Consider the following 18,167-nt stretch of genomic DNA (forward strand, 5'->3'; position numbering starts at 1 on the left):
ACATTTACTAAAGCAAAAGCTCAAACCTGCTTTCTGCCCATTCCAAACTTCTGCTGGCTTCATGCAAGCATAGGTGTTCTAGAAGTGTCCTACTTTCTTATGAAGCACAAATGTAGATTTTATAGTAGTGTAAGGAAGCATAAACCTTACTAATACAGTACCCATATAAAATTACTAATAATTGTGTTAGCATGGATAGTATGAAATAAGCAACAAAAGATCTTAGATATAACCAGAAATTCAGATGGGATTTCAGTGATGGACCATGGCACATTTTGCTGAAGATGTCTGGCTGCAAAGCCAGGGAGTCCAGCAGAGGCAATTAGGAGAACTAAAGATGAGGTTATTCATTCCTCAGTTGACTCTGAAGTGAAATAATTCTGCATGAACTGAATGTACCAGGGTTTTCAGTCACTGATACTTAGAACACTTAATATTTAAAATATTAAATATTTGCATGTTATTAGGTGGGTGAATAGTTTTCTGCTTATTCAGCTGTTAATAGTAACTACAGACCATTAGAAACAATTATGCCACACCTATCAATAGAGGAATATATACTGAGACTGCTTCACAAAGCACTGTCACAGTGTGAGGTACATAAATAGTGATTTGGTACCTCAATAGTAATTTTAAGCATGGCAGTTGGTTAATCCTAAAATTGAGTAAAAATGAACGCAACAGTAAAGAGAATATATAGACATTTAATTAACTCATAATTTGAAATGCTTTTTGTTATTATTAGTTCAATCTATAAAAGCACCACGTTTAAATTAGGTGGGTTTATGTGTAGTTCTTCTCTACTTAATATACCTACTTAGCAACACAAGAGATTTTTAGCAGATAAAGGGAAAAAGGTTTTTCCCTTCATTCTCAGCTGATTTTGTTTTGTGATTGCCACGGCAGTCTCGTTTGAACTGACGGATTCATAGGTTGTAAGGTATGAGGTATAGAATGAGATTTTTTATTTTCTACATCACCCAACAGCCAATTAAAGCACTAAATCAATTTATGAAAGAAAAGAACTTAGTTACTCTTCTCACAGTACACAAGGTAAAAAATGGGTCCAAAAGTTTTAGATCTTTTTTTTTTTTTTTCAGCTCTTGAGGCAATTAATCTGGCCAGGTGCAAAAATGACAGGGGAACGAGCCTTCAAATGGAACTCTTAATTCTTTGGAGAAGTTCATTACTGGAACAATGTTGTGATACATCAGCAATAGAGCCCAAGTGTGTATTAGTTCTTGTCTACTCAGTTATTCATTCCTCCCACAAATCTAAGCCATGTCACTTGTTTCGGTAGCTCCTGTATTTAAGACAGACCAAAAGATGTAGATGTTCAGGGGTTTACAGTTCCTTCTTAAAAATGGCTCACAAAACACCTCTGACTATGTCTCATCCGTCAAATAACAAACAATGAAAATCCACAGCATGAAATTGCACCTTGTGGAGCTCCTTGTTGAAGGCCAAGAACTATAAAAGGAGGGGAAACCAGCAGTTTCGTTACTGAAACAATGGCAGTAACTAGTCTAAAGATACTCAATCGAGTCTTAAATACTCTTTCTATTCCAACACAGAATGTAAAACCCCCACTGCTCTATGAGTAAATCTGTTCCAGATTCACATGGCAAGCAGTGCCATGTTCAGTTGTAGAGTAGGTTTCTAAGCCACAATAATTTCAATGCCACAAGGAACATAGACTATTAAGTAAGTAGTAGAACCTGGCTAATTCACATCAGTAGTTCAAAGCACCAATGTCTATTACTAAAATTTGTAAATTAGTAAGTTATCAACCAGCATAGCCCATTTTCACGGTTTTCCCATGAGCGTTAATGATATTTGATGTTTTCTTAAAGTCTGCTCCTGCAGGCTAGTGAGTAGATGCAAACTTCAGCTTCCATCAAAAAAGAGTTCTCGCCTTTATGGTTAGAGATAAAACATGAAAACATGAGCCAGCTGAACCCTGGAGTATCAAAAACCAGGAGGCAAATAAGCAGAGCCCCAAATTTATTTATTTATTTTTTAAAGATCTGGCAAGCATAAAGCTAATCTTTTGATATTTGATGGACCACTTTATGCTTTTTAAACACCTGTAGTTAGCAATATTGAACTGGCACAGTATGAAACAGAAGTGCTCTCCAAATACCATTGTACCAGATCCTGATTTTGCAAGTCGATAAACACCATCCAGTGGGAGCTTACGGCACTGTGCAAGTTTGAACCTTTATTTAATAGACGCAGGTTAATATTAATTATTTATTAAAATACAGTGTAAAATATTCTTTTTTTCCTGTGTCGAATTAAAGTAATCCTTGTAATATGAAACCTGAGCACAACTCTCTAATTTAGCACAGCACATAATTATGGAGTTAAAGCACGTGTGAAAACGCTGATTCAGCTTTTTTCTTCTGTGTGTGTGTGTGTGTGTGTGTGTGCTGAGAACTAAGGAAGAATCTCCAAATTATTTAAAGTTTGATTTTGTTATTCATTTAAGAACAAAACGTGACAAAAAATTAAAAGGACGCTGGAAGTATTGGAGGCACAAATCTTGTGACTTTCTTTCATGTGAGAGATCGTCAAGCTCCTCAGAATGCATGAACAAAATTATGAAATAAGTTTCTGTATGTAGATTCCAGTTTCTGCAAACGATGAAGTAATGTTTGTAACAGATTTGGCTTTCTAAGTCTTGTTGACCTAGTGGAATATGGCTCATTTTCTTTCAGGATCATTGCAGGAATCTCAGCTAAAACCTTACATCTGCCAGAATAGAGGATTAGACAAATTGGCAGGTGGTAATAGATTCAGAAGTTGAAAAGAAACAAACTGAGCAGTGGGATAAAATCAGGGCAAGGTAATTAACATTCTGTTTATATTTTCAAAGAAGAAACAACAGGAAAAGAACAGATGCTGGTTCAGATTTGTGGACACTCCCAGGAATTTTTTGCTTTAGGTAAAACAGTAAGAACTGCCCAGAACCTGTGGGACTCAACTGGCCACTCTGGTGAAAGAGTGCACCGAGACACAAGTCACACAGCAGGGTGTCATTTAATACACATGGTTGCTTCCTGCACAGAACTGCCTCAGCTCCAGATGCACTTGTGGGGGAAAAAAAAAAGTCACAAGGGAGCAACTAGAATTTAGAAATTATAATATAAATTAAAAGTGATATCAGAGCTATTGGGAGTTTGTTTAAGGCAAACTTTAGTCTGGCATCATACCATGGTACCTTAACACACCTGAAGATATATAGCCCAAGAGCTACAGGGGAAAACAGAACAATCATGCAGCAATCAGTAATTTCTAAAATACCACATGGGGCATATGGCAGAGAACAAAGATTATTCTGTGCACAGTACCTACTGCCAATGAAGTGTTCTTTGAGGGGCTGATTCAGAAGTCAGATGATGCAGAAGGGACTGGGTTTATATCAAAATATGTAAGGTTTTGGGGAACTTACCAAAGAAAAGAGAAATCATATAAAATGCTGGCCCTGGTGAGGGCTACTACAAAATTCTCGGCTGCCCAAGGTGGACCAGATCATTCATTAGTGATTAAGTGTCCCTGCAGCTTTGTGGAAGTTGAATACCTTCAGTTTCACCCTGTTGGCCACAGGCTTGGTCTAGTGACTGCTGAAATCTTTGTAAGTATTTTTTCAATAATCTCAGCGAGCTTTAAAACATACACCCATCTGCAGCCTTTCCCCTGTAGTGAGCAGAGCTACCTGTGCATCTGATTTTTGTGTCTATACAAGCAACATTAAAATAACTTTACCAGTTTGTTTAAAATATACCAGTAGTTTTATTTAGGCCTGTAAATATATAGCAATTGTATCTGAATAACCAAGCAGAGGTGATTTCATGCAGAGAGAAAGAGAAACTATTGCTTTTCTCCTGTGTAGCAATTTATACTGAAGTAGGATTGTCTTCTGCTCTAGGGAAAAGATAAAGAAGTTTAAATGTCAGTGAAAGGATTTTTGAGGCAAAATGCCTTACAAAATTGTCTCTGCAGACTCAAAAATTTTACCTCTAATTTCACATGTATTTAGGGTGAAACTCTGGATAAAAGACTACTGTGACACCCTGTCAGTGAGGTGTGGTCTGAACACCAGGCAGGGGCAGAGCATTTGGCTAAGGCACAGCTGTGGAACCTGAGAGAGATGTTCAGTACCCGTTTCTGAAGAATTTTCTAGGTCAAACCCTTTAACCAGTCTGTATCTCAGTCCCTTCACTGGTAAAATATGGATCATATTCCCCAGCTACGTGCTGAGTTAAATATCACATCGTCCTTACCACTTACAAATGCTTGTAATCATTCACTGTGAGATCACAGAGTCTTGCAAGGTAAAGCATAATCCAAACACAAGGTAATCAAAGCCTTCCATGCAGTGGGAATACCCAGTAATACTCATTGGGAATAAACTTCCATTCCAGCCTATTTCAAATGTCCGTGCAATGCTACTCTTATGCCATCTGAAGTTTCTTATGGCAGTATTAATTTCCTTGCAATGGGTTGTAGCATGGAGCTACAAGAGATTCTTGCCTAGAAGAGGGAACTTGTTGATTTTCATGTCTGTTAATCCAGTGTAGCATTCATGGCACGGGTTTATTTTACATGAACAGATTTGGTTGTTAAGGCAGCAGAGTGTTTGCTGCTGTCTTTCTATGTTGTTTTATGTTAGGTGGTGAACCGTAAAATATTTCAGGACTTCTAGCTGTATATTTTAAAGTTTAACTGAGTCTTTTATAGTAAGCTGATTTTTCTCTTAAGATGTCATTACATTATTTTTTGAAGTTGTCAAATTTTACTTTTTTTTTTTTTTTTAGTAAGAAACATGGAGATTAAAAGCAAATTGAATATGTACTTTTTAAATTTATTGTTTCTGTGTAGTGCTCTTGCAGAGACTATATATATACATTTTGTGTATTATGTCCTTGCAGAGTTCCCCCTGTGTGGTACATAGGCAGAAGAGGTGGGTCATAGAGGACGGATTTACATTTCTCCCCCTTTATTTGTTAAGAATTTAACTTGTTTTTAGCTGCAGTGTGCATAACTCCATGCATTATAATATTGGAAACATTTTGTTGAAATCAAGTTCCCCTAATTGTCTAGCATACTAAATTAGAAAGACAATAATCTTTCTTTTGCTAACACAATTCTTTCTAACCCAGTGACCCAGATGCCAGCAAGTTTCCTTAAGCTTAGAAATATGGTTTCACAGAACAGTCTGTACTTTGGTGCTAGTTCTACCTTTTAAAAATTGTTTTCCTTATGGATGGTATTTTCATCTGTTTGGTTGCATATTCTTTCTGTTTGTTTCAAAGCAAAGCTAAGATAATAATAATTCCTAATTCATCAACATGGCCCTAATTGATTTCTCGTTGTCCTTCTACTAAATTTTTCAAGGGAATTTTAAAATAAATTTGGTATTGGAAAATGATTTGAGGGCATCATCCTACAGCATAAGAACTAGATTTAAAGGACATTTACCCAACTTAAATAAGCAGCATAACAACAGGCAGAAGATACTTCGCTGTAAATTGGAAGGAAATCAGCAGAAGCTAATTGATTTATAAAAGAAATGATTGGAATGATTTTTTAAATAAATTATGAGCAGGTATACTAGAGCTTATAAATAAACCCCATAGCCCTCTAGATAGTTCCAACAGGCTAATCTTAGGAAACTAAGTATCAGTAAACCAGAGCAAGGATGCTGTAACATTGCATGGATAGACATCCCCTGATATTCTTGGCATTTACCAGGTGTTATTTAATTTATGGAAACTAAATTTCAGCACAGACACCACTGCACTTCACATAGTAATGAAATGCTCAATGTGCCATTCCAAAAAAAGATGCATTTTTAGACATCCAGGGAAACTGCAATAAGCCTCCCACTCGCTGGAGGTCAGGAAATCTGAAGCTCATGGAAGTACTACAAGTTTTGTATTGGATCAGCTTTTCCAGAAAAGTTGAAACAGTAGGAGGTATCAGGGAGATTTGAATAACCCCTTTAAATCCTATTCTACTGGATACATTTGCTGAACCAATTTTCACCAGTTTATCTGGAATTCTGTGTATTGATTTAAGTCACGCTCCAGTAGATGTTCAACATGACTTCAATGGATGAGTGAGTTTACATTTAGGGTTGCTCAGTTTAGTAGCAGGCAGTGCTTCTAATCCCTGTGGAGCTGCTATTAGCCATTGGCTGACCTGAAATTCACATGAGTTGGCTTTAATTCAGAGCCTGGTTTGCTCTGCTTGGTTTGCTGCTTTGGGTGGGTTTTGTTTAAATTTGGACCAGTCACTAAAGCCAGATTTTCTTGAGTTTTTCTTCTTACTCTTGAGAAAATCTGTTTTTAACAGTACTTTCAAGCGCTCCTCCATGATCATGCTATTCCTTGTGCTGATTGTCTTTAGTGTTTGGTCAGAGGGGTAGGGAGGGCCAGGGCAAGAGGATGGGCAGGGGGAAGCAGGGGTGAGCTTTCAGCGTGGCCTCTAACATCAGCATGTTTTGTTCCTTGCCTATGAGGAATACTTGGAGTGTCCAGACAGTGTGCAATTAAATTCCAAAGGTACTGGAGGGAACATTCCATATGTTTTTAATAATGACCCTTAGAAATTTAATGTTAACTTTTTTTTTAGTATCATTTGGGATCTGGCAGTCTAACTTTTGATTAGATTACAGAAGGGCTACGTTTCGTATCAGAAAAAAATTTATGTCTGTATTTGGCTTGCAGAAAAGTGTTTGAAAGCTGTGTGCAATCTTCAGCAAAGAAAAGTTTTCTTTTATGAATGCAAAGTTTAGCAAGCAAATACTTTTCATCTGCTTTTTTAACAAGGAATGTTGCTCTGATTTAAAAGTCTGAGATATTTTCTGGGGGTATTTCTCTATGTTCCGACTACAGATTTCTTTGTATTTATCTTTCTGGGAACTACTGGTTGATGGGACAAAATGTGATTGCAGGATCTTTTAGCTCTAGAAGGTCCTATTCAGTATTCCCCATGTGTGAAAATCTCACTAGCTGGCATTACAAGGGCAGAATCTTAATGCACTTCTTTGGGTTTGTTCTGTAGAGCGTTGGTTTGATGTGGCCTGTGCCTTTTTACTGGCTAATCAAGGTCCACTGGGACTGGAGATGGGTAAGTAGCTATTTCACTTATCTTGTACATGTCCATATACAAAGATACATGGTTACTTACCACGGAGATGGACAGGAAATAACAGTGAGGGGGGAGATCTTTACCTCATTAGTAACATTACATTTCCTGTAGTGCATATTTTTCATATATTAAAAGTTAATAAGATGGTGTTAGCTTACAAGACTTAAAGAGAGACATGATCATAGTAAATGTGTCTAGAGGTTCAGAAAATATTACTAAGGTATTTCAAAGCATTTCCAGGACTCTTTCCTTCATATTCTTTATATGTCAAACAGTAGTATTTTTTTATTCCTTGTTTAAAGTCTTAATGCCTGCAGCTACCATAATAAAATTAATGTTTCATATTATATTGGATATAACAGTTACAGTTTGAGCCCCTCGTCTTGACTAGGGCTATGGAGTAGCAGGGGTGGAGCAACACCCATAGCAGGATAGCTCCTCTCAGAAGACAGTGAAATGTGCCTGGACAAGACTCACAGAAGTCCTGATGCATCCCTTTTATAGATAAGGAATTGATAGATTAAATTATACACTAAATTAATAACTAAGTTACAACAGAAGTGAATAAAATCTTCTTTGGAGAAAGCTCTGTTTATCATTCCTATAGGTATTGTGTATGTTTTGCAGTGGGCACACTGTCAACCAAAGCTAAGTTTAACACACACATAAAAGGTACTTTGCTGGCATCTTTTCATTGCCATTATATCAAAATTACTGTAGCTCAGATGCTGTGGCTTCAAATTGCTTCTTCCATATAAGAACAGAGTGCTGCTTGTAAGAACAGATAAGAACCAAGAATATGGTTGGCACTAAATAAATAATACTTAATATTTTCATCTTTTTATAAATAACTCTCTTGCATTCTTCTCTCAAGTTTACACGCATACCTGGATGGGGTTCTGTTTAACATAGATAGTTTTTCCATTGTTTAGAGAAAATATATCAAGAGGAGAGCTTTTCAATTAACTGCACGTACTCCAAGAGTTATAAAGGTCAGTCACTTCTCAGGAAGCTTTGGAACTCCTGTAAAATGCTTCCATGTATTTATGTATCTGAAACTATGAAGCAAAAAATAGAATAACAAAAATGTTGAGAAAGAGGATTGCTCAGAGAGTAAAAATAGGAGGAAAAACCCCATCATGGAAGTAACTGGCATTGTCTCAAGCTTAGCTCAGTGTGAGAGACTCCCAGCCTTTGCACACTGCATTGCTGACTTCCTTTGTGCAAAAGGTAATTTTGGGGGGAGTTTTGCAGGAAAATCCAGTAAGGTGCAATAGCCTTTGTGTTATATTCGGAGTATGATCAGCTAATGTGGTTTATTTTTGTTAGTGCTTAGCATTAAACACACTTCTTGAAACTAGCTGGACTGAGCTCCTTGCACAGCAGCTGTAATTGCTGTGAGGGTGGAGATGACACTACTCTCCTTACTGTCTCTCTTGCATAAAACATTGAACAGAGGCTAAAATACGTCTCTAGTTTTGTGGGTGACTTTAGGCAGTTGGGCATAGAGGTGATAGAGCCAATTTCTGCAAAATTTCAGCACACAGATTAAGTCCCTGATGAGATTTCTGAAGATTTAAAATATCTTTTGTAGCCTGTAGAAATGCTACTTTCACAATTTCGTGATAGATCTAGAAACTTTTGATTTTGCTGCAATGTTTTTAATACTGAACAGAAAATAGCACTAAACTGATTTACTGAAAAAAGGCTTTCTTATGCAATACCCATCAAATTTACAAGGACTGTAACTTAACCTTTTCTTCTTAGTGTTGACATTGTATCTTGCCTTATTTTTACACAGTTCAGTGGAAGTTATGCTTGCAGCAGAATGCAGGATCTTTGTGCATGTCAGCTTTGAAACATTTTCACTAGGCAAAGCAATTTGAATCCCGAGAACAGGAGATATGGGCTCACTACCAGAATAGTTTTACACAAACATTTAATTTGTTGCTTTTCTGTTCTTTCTCTTTTTTAAAAAACTTCATTTATGGTGACCTATTTGGTCTGCAGAAAAGTGCAGAAGTAATCAGAATGTTTATTTAATCACCAAGTTTGTAGGATAACATTTGCTATAAACCAATTTTTTTTTTAAGGTTCCAAGAGAGTACAATTGATTAGAGGCGTATTTTCTGCCTTATACAACAGATCACACCCAGCTGCACAGCTTTTCTCAGGTAAGTGAGCTATTATATATTCCCCTTTTTCTTCCCTTCCCCATCTCCCTTAATTGATAAGGAAAACCAGACATCTATCTGCATGAGGCTTGTTTTAAAGTCAGTACATATATCCATGTAAAATAAATATCTAGTTACTAGGATTTATCCACTGGGGCCAGCTCTAATGATGAATTTGAAATAGGATTTTCTTACTACAGTGAAAAAAAAAAAATTCCTCAGACTCAAAGATAAATCAAAGGAAAGTGGCACCCCGGTGGAGCAGACAACCCATTGGCAGCACAGTCACATGAAAGCCTCAGAGGTCACTACCTCAGTATCAGCAAAGCTATTTGTAGAGCTCACTGTGGAGTTTCACATCGTGGCTAAATCAGAATACTTAATAACCTGGCACCCAAATTTCACATGTTGCCAGCCTCAGTCCTTATGTGAGCCTTCCTTTCACTGCTTTGGAAGCTTCCCCTTTGAGTTGTAAAACATTGATACACCATCCTATGTTTTGATAACTCAAAAAAAATTAATTTAGAACCAGCATTAAGAGACTTACTGTGTGGATGTACAGGTAGGTGAATTTTATTGCAAAAAAGCATGCTGGCTACATCTACAGCAGATACTCTGAAATGAGAAGGAAAAGATAACTCTAATGAAATCTTAGTTATGTGCTTTTTCTTCCACTCTATAATACAACTAGGGCCATTACAGAATTTTCTTCAGAAGCCGACATTTTTAGATCATTAACTGTTTGTGAGTAAAATATCTGCTTTGCGTGAATTTTTTTTTCTTTATGTTAGGATGCTTTGGTTTCTTTTGGGGGAATGGAAATGTAGGTCAGATACTTGAACCCATTCCCACACACATTCTCTTTTCTACCCATCCATTAATTTTGATTGTGAAAAGTCACAATGGGGTTTTCTGAAATTTCTGAATTTTTGTCTCATGTCCCTGTTCTAATGTAAGAAGAGCCTCCCCAGCCAATTGGTATCTCCCAGAAGCCAAAAATGCTGGAGTGATGGCCTGTCCTCACTTTGAGAAGAGACTGTGGTGCACTGCAGGAGATGTAGTTCGACAGGAATGTTCAATCTATACAGCAGATCAGGAGCCAAGAAATACTTGAATAGAGCTCCCACGGCTAAGCAGGGCTCTGAGCACCTCACTTAATCTACAGTGTGACCACTCCCCACCTGTAAATTGACACACACTTCCTTGTTTCACAAAGGCTTCAAGAGGATAAAAATCTGTGAAAGTTATGAGATTCTCAGATACTGTGATAAGTCCCAGGATAAACAAATGTTGAATGCAAAACAGCAGCTTGCATGGTACATATTCAAGGACATGTGGAATGAATTAGAAAGATGAAGAGAGGGAGCAAAAGAATGAGAAAGGGAAGAAGCAGAAGGGAGGAAGGATAGACAGGAGCACTGCAAGTCAGGCAGTGTCACTGGAAGCTATGGGAGAGTTATACAGAGTCCTGCACACTTTGAGTTCAAGCTGTATCTAAAGCAAACTGGGCCAACAGCTTACTAAATGAGTTTTTTTTGCAAAATTCCAATGGTGACATTTTTGTGAAGCGACCAAAAGTAACTCCCAAAGAAGGGATCTTACTGTGTGCATTTCGAGCATGAGTGGAGATATTAAACCTAGGTTTTATTTCATATCTCACAATAGTCTTTTTTGGAACAATATAAGATGGTCAAGAAAATGAATTTTCTGTACTGTGCCCTGCCTGTAGTATGAGGGAAAAGGCAAGTCTGGATATAGACATCTGTGATCTGTAAATTACAGGCAATAAGGCCATACACAATTCCTTAGCTGCCCTTTTTTTTTTGCTTTTGGTTGAGAGTGCATACTATGAAACTGCATACTGGGAACAGATTAATGGATTATTTTTCTGACAATGGAATATAAAGATTAACCATTCACTCATTAAAAAAGTTCATTTTTAGAACTGCAGGTTAAGCAGTATGACAGATCAGTTAGAGAAACTGCTGCTGCTTTTCAAGGAACTGAAGAGTGTGGTCAGTAAAGAGAAAGAAAAGCTATTTGGTATGGCAAGAAAGAGGTGACAAAATTCAGAGGAGAAAATGTAGGATTCATGTGTAGAAAGCTCTAAATAGAGTGAAGCCAGGTAGATGGCTTTACCTTACTACTGGAATGTGTGGAAAGCCTACTGTTGGGAAGAAGGGTGTATGTCCTTTTTGCTCCAGAACATCCTGGATGTGACACATTCCTGGGCACAAGGGCAAAACTCCCAGCTAGGCTTTCCAAAAGGGATTTAGGCACAGTAGTTTATGGTGGCTTTCTGCGCTAGAGGCCAAAATTGCCACTGGTCATACTACTGACAAACCTCTGCTCGACTGCAGTGAAACAACAGTGGCTGCAGATTGGGTGTGCTGATATTGCAAAACCTCTTTCAGCAGCAAGGAAAGGAATGGCTTAATGTTAAATAGAAGGACCTGAAGCAGATAGTTGCTCATGATTTGCTGAGGAATGTCTCAGTGCCACTCTAAGGTATCTAATGCTCATACCATCTACACTAGGCTGGGCTGCCTTAGAAGCAGAGGAATAATTTTGGTTTTTTTCTCTTTGCAGTGAGACACTTTCTACTAAAAACAATGGCTCTTAAGAAATAACTGGCTTAGGTACTTCTCTGTGTCCACTTTGCATATACATGCATTGTAGGCATCTTCATCCCCACAATACTCAAAATCTCCTTGATATTTATAAGCTTCAGAAGGAAATTTTTAAATGCATTTAGACGATGTTTGAAATCCTATTAGGCACCTCATCTGCATTTTTGTGTCTAGATTCCATTTAAAATCTGATGCTAGGAGCCCATGTGACACATGAAATAGAACTTCAAAAATGTAGTTCTTATAGTCTGATCTTCATAAAAAGTATTATATTTTGAAATTCTTCAGGCAGAAACACTAAGATAAAAACAATCCACAACTGAAAATAGTGCCTTTATGTTACATTTTGAAAAGTCTATCTGCCGGTCACCAAGCAAGGTAGATTTTGGGAGGCATGATCATAAGCCTACTGAAATGAATAAGAACTCATTGCTTTCAGTGAGCTTCACATCACACCCTTCACTGAAGTACACCCAGATGGACTTATACACTGTTTACTGCATTTTATTTGAATGAAAGTGAAAACTAATGCAAGTGTCAACAGAAAAACAGCTAAAAATTAAACAGGGTAATAGACCTGCTGAGCAACTGATGAAGGAGGTAGCTAAGTACCCAGAGGGGTTTGGAAGGAAAACAGCAGGTATTATTTGAATAAACATGTTTAAAATAACAAAATGTGTCTAAGGTGCGTACAAGAAGTGCAGAAAGCCAACAAAGGGTTTTAATCATAGATAAATTTCAAAACGCAATATTCTGGAATTTGGCATCAAAATCCTTTGGTACAGAAATTTATAGATTCTAGATGGCATGACATCTTCTCATCACACGAATGAAATACTGTAAAGCATATGCCTTCCCATATCTTATGACTTCTCTTCCCCACATCTGTTCTGCACAGTGGTTTTAATTTTAGTATTTCATTACCACCATCATTCCCCCCTTTCCTCCTGAAGCAGGCAGTGGGAGATCACTGCCATCTACAGATAGAAGATAGTATCACTAATATTAGAGCAAATTGTTGGAACAGGTTCATGCTGGAACATTTTTCTCTTTTTCTCTTGAGCAGTTGTCTCCTCAACCCTGCCTTCCTCTTAAAAACCCTACAAAATCACCTAACGCACGCTATCATTTCTTTGGCACCCTCATCACAATCGCCCTCATTAAGAAAAAGCATAGTACTTTAAGAATCCTAGAAGCCCTGTAATGTTTTAAGTCAAAATTAAAAAAAAAAAAAAAAAAAAGCAGGATTCACAAATGTGTTTTCTGTTACTTATTATATATGTCAAAATTTAGTGTACATGTCGAGAGCATGCAGCTGAGAGAAAAAACAAACTCTGTGGACATTTGTACCGATGGATTGAGTAAGTGGGTACCTGCTTTCCATGTATCAGTGCCTGGGTCATAGTTTCAAGATGACACATCAGGAAAGACAAGCAAGCATGGCACTGTAGGAACAGCAGAGAGACAGCTTAATCTCAATTTAATCCCTGTTTTTTAATTTCTTCCTCCAAAAAAGGGAATAAGAAAAGTGAAGTGTTAAAACTTCATGCTATTTTTATTTATTGTAGAAAAACCACACATCTGCAGCCTATCAAAACTCATTAAAATTAATATAACTTTAAAAAGGAAAAAGAATAAAATTCCTAATTTCCCTCCAGTATCTTCTGTATTTAGATAGAAATTTTTTAATTGTAAGGAAAATGTTTATCACACATGACAGATATCTGTTATTAAGATACAATAGCATTCACCATTTTTTAGTCTCTTCCAATAAACACTGTTCCATGGAGTCCTTGAAATTACTGCCTATTAACAGCGTTAAAAAATATTAGAATCATAGATTTGGCAAATTAAAAGCAGTCCAGTGTCCCCATTAAGGGTAAGTGATTTGTCAGCTTGCATTACCATTTCTGTCTGCCCAAATAATCTTCTTCATGCACTGGAGAAATGCTTCTTACTTGCTTTCCAGGTGGGAGAAAATCCCTGGCTTGTTTACCCTGCTGTCTGTATATCATTCTAGCAGCCAGAGTAGAATTCTGCTTTGATTTGGAAGTCCATTGCAGCGTGATTATATGCTTGCTTCAAGGAACATATTCCTGCACTAGCAACACCAAACAGCTCTAAGGCTATTTTTGGAGAAGTTCAAGCAACAAAAGCAACAGCTAATCTGATCTGATCATAGGGAGGGAGAGATCTCTGACTCTGAAAACCTTTACTGTCATTGTTTTGCACAACCAGTTTCCCCTTTATAAGCCTGTGCCCACTGAATTGCAGAAGAATATATGTCTGTTTTCCTTTAACACTTCTGACAATTCAAACCCACTTCATAGGAGCAACTTTCAAAAACTACAGGCTGAAAGTTTGGGCCCCACTGAAGTCAGTGGCAAAAGTCCTGTCAGCTTCAGTAAGGTCAGATTTTCATTCACGATATTGATTCAGCTGCTACCTTTAAATACAACAGCTTTAAGGTTGTTTCTACAGAAAGTCAATGTCAGGTGTGTTTATTATTTTAAACCACACAATTTCTTTAGAAAAGTAAATATCTGAGTACCTTTACATTTCAACGAGCAAGATAGGAAGTCTGACAGGAGGCATGTCTGTATTTCACATATTTTTAACATCTATTTAACTGAAATGGTTTTATGGGAACTACGGAATGAAAGCTGCTTTTTCCCCCCTCTCCCTCTCAAAGGGCGTTTCTGTACATAGCCAGGAGGTGGCATTCCTGGGTAACAGTTAAAGGAATTCATATACACTATTTCTCTTTTGCATATGAGAGAGAAAAAGGTTTCTTACTATAGTGGCAGTTAGTCAATTAACAGAGGCTTAAACTAATGCAATAAATTTGCTTTATATATTCTTTGTTTTACGAGAAGTGGCAGAGTTATCCAGTAGTAGACATTAATCTTCACGATGAGACAGCAGGGATCTGGCAAGTTGTATTCATCTTCCTGTAGAGTATTTGATAGTAAAAGTCCTTGTCTTCAGTTACATTGTTTTGTTCCTCCAAATAAGCCAGTTTGCAATAATTCATTGACCACAATAATACCCACTATAATACTGTTATAAGACCAGTTAGGAAATTTGAGGGAAATAAAAACAGTGTTGAATTTTATCCAGTCAATGAATCTTAATCAGATTTTTCAAAGTCTGATCATTCCCATTTGTGATCCAGTTGGTCTATGGAGTATTGCCATATTTAACATCTGTGTCACATCATGCCTTTCCTGTTGCCTCATTGATCAACAGACAACATATGATGTTTCCCAGATGTTCAAACACGGCAGATCCCAAAAGACCTATTAAATTACACTGAAAGCAAAACAACATCTACGTTGTAAAAGTTTTGTTAAATTCAGGTATGCCTGAATATTCACAAACTTGCTACAAGATATTCAAATTGATATTCAAATTGATATTCAAACTGATATTCAAATTGCTTTTAAAAATCAGTCAAACTCTTTGAAATGTTCACATTGTGTATTATATAAGGACTCTGTGTCACAGAGTTGCTAAAATTTTCTGTTCTGCAAGTTAAAATAGAATTAGGCATCTATTTACACATGGAGAAGATAAACCACTGGATTTTTTACTTCATTTTACTATTTGTCTCCTTTCACTACATGCAATCTGTGTCCTTGCAGATTTTTACTCAGATTTCTTGCTGATTATATATTTATTTCTCTGATAAAGCTGAATAAATCATGATTTTTAAAAGCTTGTGCATTGCATTCTCTAAGCAAGGCAAGGCAGTATGTGCTGGTTTTCAGTGGGGCCTTTTTCCACTGAAAAACATCATTATAAAGATCAAGACTTGCTAAGATGTTACTTAAACCTTTGTTCTGTACCTCAATAACGGTTACATGAAATTCTAGATCGGGTTTCAGACAGTGAATGTGATCCAGTTTACACAACATTCTGCTTTGAAACAGAATGATACAGTAGTTTATGGTACAGTAATTTTAAGGTGACCGTGAATGTCCTTCACACCTTTCTGAAGCTAGTGCTACTCTCCTAGCAACATTTCAACTTCAAATTTGTGCTGGCATTGTCAGCAATGAGAGTCTCAGCATTTTCTGATGAACACAGGCAGCTGTGTGCAGACAATCAGTACTTTTATTTTGTCACCTGTGAATCAGCAGCACAGAACTCGGGTATAATCTATTTAAATCAAAGCAACATTTCTCCACATTACTACAATGACTCATCAAAAGTTAAGAGTTTATTTTGCCTTACTCTTTAATCAGAAGGAACATAGCTACTTCAGAAAGGCCACCACAAAGAGAGATGTTCCTTCTGTGGTTATTGCTGATCCATCAACATTTGTTTTTCTCTTAAATCAAATAGGGTTTTACAATAGGTTGCTTTTTCTTCCCCAGAAAAGAGGCTAATTTCAGCTCAGAAATGGCCACATATTTCTTTTTGGTATTTTCCAATAGCAAAAGGGTTTTTTTCCCAACCCAGCCTTTCCTGGTGGATTTGTTACCTTGCTGTACCTCCACGGAGCAGCTCCCGCTGGTACCCAGGCGCTCGGTTCCCGTTGCTGGCCGTGCTGTGCTCAGACCGCAGCTCCCACCGCTGCTCCCAGAGCAGCCCCACGCAGGGATCTGCACTCGGGGGGATGCAGTCCCTGGAGGGAGCACATCCACGGAGGGATGAAGCAGGCAGACCAGCTGCTCGTGTGAAGTAATGCTGCTGCACTGACAATGATGAGATTCAAAGTTTAAGTGATGTTTTTTCCGATTTGGTCAGAAAACGGAAATGTTTCCATTTAGGGCAATAGACCTATCCAAAAGGAAACATCTTACAGGTTTCTTCCAATGGTTTAGCAGGTTGAAAACTGCAAGTGAGGAGGAAATAAAAATGCTCTGGGTATACTGGATTAGTAATATTCCAGTATTTTCAGGTTTGTTTCCTCTGTGGAGTAATTTTGGGCAGTCACATCTTTGTTTTAATTTACACACATAACTAATTTTTTTCTGAGCAGTCTAGAGTTTTCTGAGAGCACTGAGTACCCAGGTAATACATTAATTGCAAAACCTGTTTTTTTAGTGATACCTGGAGCAACATAGGCACCTAAAAGTTACAATATCTCCAAGATGGAACTGTCCAGGAGTCCATCCACATGGTATAATTTGCAAGATTAGGATTACTAATTTTTACAAGCTTCAGAATGACAGAGCTGTATACACAAAAAAGTAGGTTGTTGAGTTTTCAAAATTAGAGTATCTACTTATAGTACGGACATATGTAACTTAAAAAAAACCCCTCTATCTAGATTTTGAACTCACCTAAATTGTTTATATGTCTTTTTAAAAGAAATACGTAATTAGAACCATCTTTATTATTTAATGGCATAAGACCTAACAAACTTTTGTTTTGTTATTGACACTTGCAGAGCAACAGCCAGAGATTTAGCAAAGTGAGGACAGAAGGTAGGTACAGTATCATGGAGAAGCATGTGGAATACAAACACAGGAAGGAGACAAGAAAAGCAAAGATCTGGATAATGGTAAAGCAACGCATATGGAAAGTCAGCTTGAGAAGAACAGTCACATATGCCAAAAATAATTCACGAGCTACATTTAGTTAGAAGATCTGGGGAGCAAACATAAGCATCCTAAACAACTGCGGTAGGTTAGCCAGAGTGTCTGCTGGCCCCAGGGTCACATATTCCTGCTCGAACTGCCAGAAGCGTCCGTTTGGAATGGGGAGCTTTCCAAGTTCTGGCCAGTGCTGGCTGTGCAGAGAAAACTGTCTGTTCTTTTCCGTTCCTTATGATTTCTTATGAAATGTATACTGCAATGTAAAGCCCTGTCAAAAATACCTGAGCCAGTTTATCTGTGCAGAATGTGCTGACCTGCGGAATTGCTTGGTAGTGTTGGAGAAACAGAAACGTTGTGTTGGCCTGCTCCTGCGCATGAACGTGTCTTCGTATGACCAACTTTTTTTGTTTAATTATAAATAATTCTTTCATTTAAGTATATAGAAAGGCTGCTGAAACAGGTACATGAGATGTCCTTACTGTCTTGGGCATTTTTTGCAGAAGGATTCGCTTCTGTTCTTGTTCTTGGGGTAATTTGCTGCTGGCATTGCTTTTGCAGTGTCAGCTCCCAAGTTTGTTGTGTGACACCTGTAAAATAATGAAATGGATGACATTTGGGACCAATTTCACCAAGTGTTCTAGTCCTTTGGATTTCACTCT

At 37.5% G+C, this 18,167-nt stretch overlaps 1 protein-coding gene across 1 annotated transcript in view; it reads left to right on the forward strand.

Moving 5' to 3' along the window:
* Window positions 1-9,313: 9,313 nt before the first annotated feature.
* The window catches only part of SH3GL3 (SH3 domain containing GRB2 like 3, endophilin A3), a 56,013-nt gene continuing 47,159 nt past the window's right edge, over window positions 9,314-18,167 (forward strand). The window contains exon 1 of the mRNA XM_048318263.1: window positions 9,314-9,332. The gene's annotated coding sequence lies outside the window, so the exon portion shown is untranslated. The remainder of the gene's footprint in view (window positions 9,333-18,167) is intronic.

This window comes from Corvus hawaiiensis, chromosome 13, assembly GCF_020740725.1.
Source record: "Corvus hawaiiensis isolate bCorHaw1 chromosome 13, bCorHaw1.pri.cur, whole genome shotgun sequence".
NCBI classification, from domain to species: domain Eukaryota; kingdom Metazoa; phylum Chordata; class Aves; order Passeriformes; family Corvidae; genus Corvus; species Corvus hawaiiensis.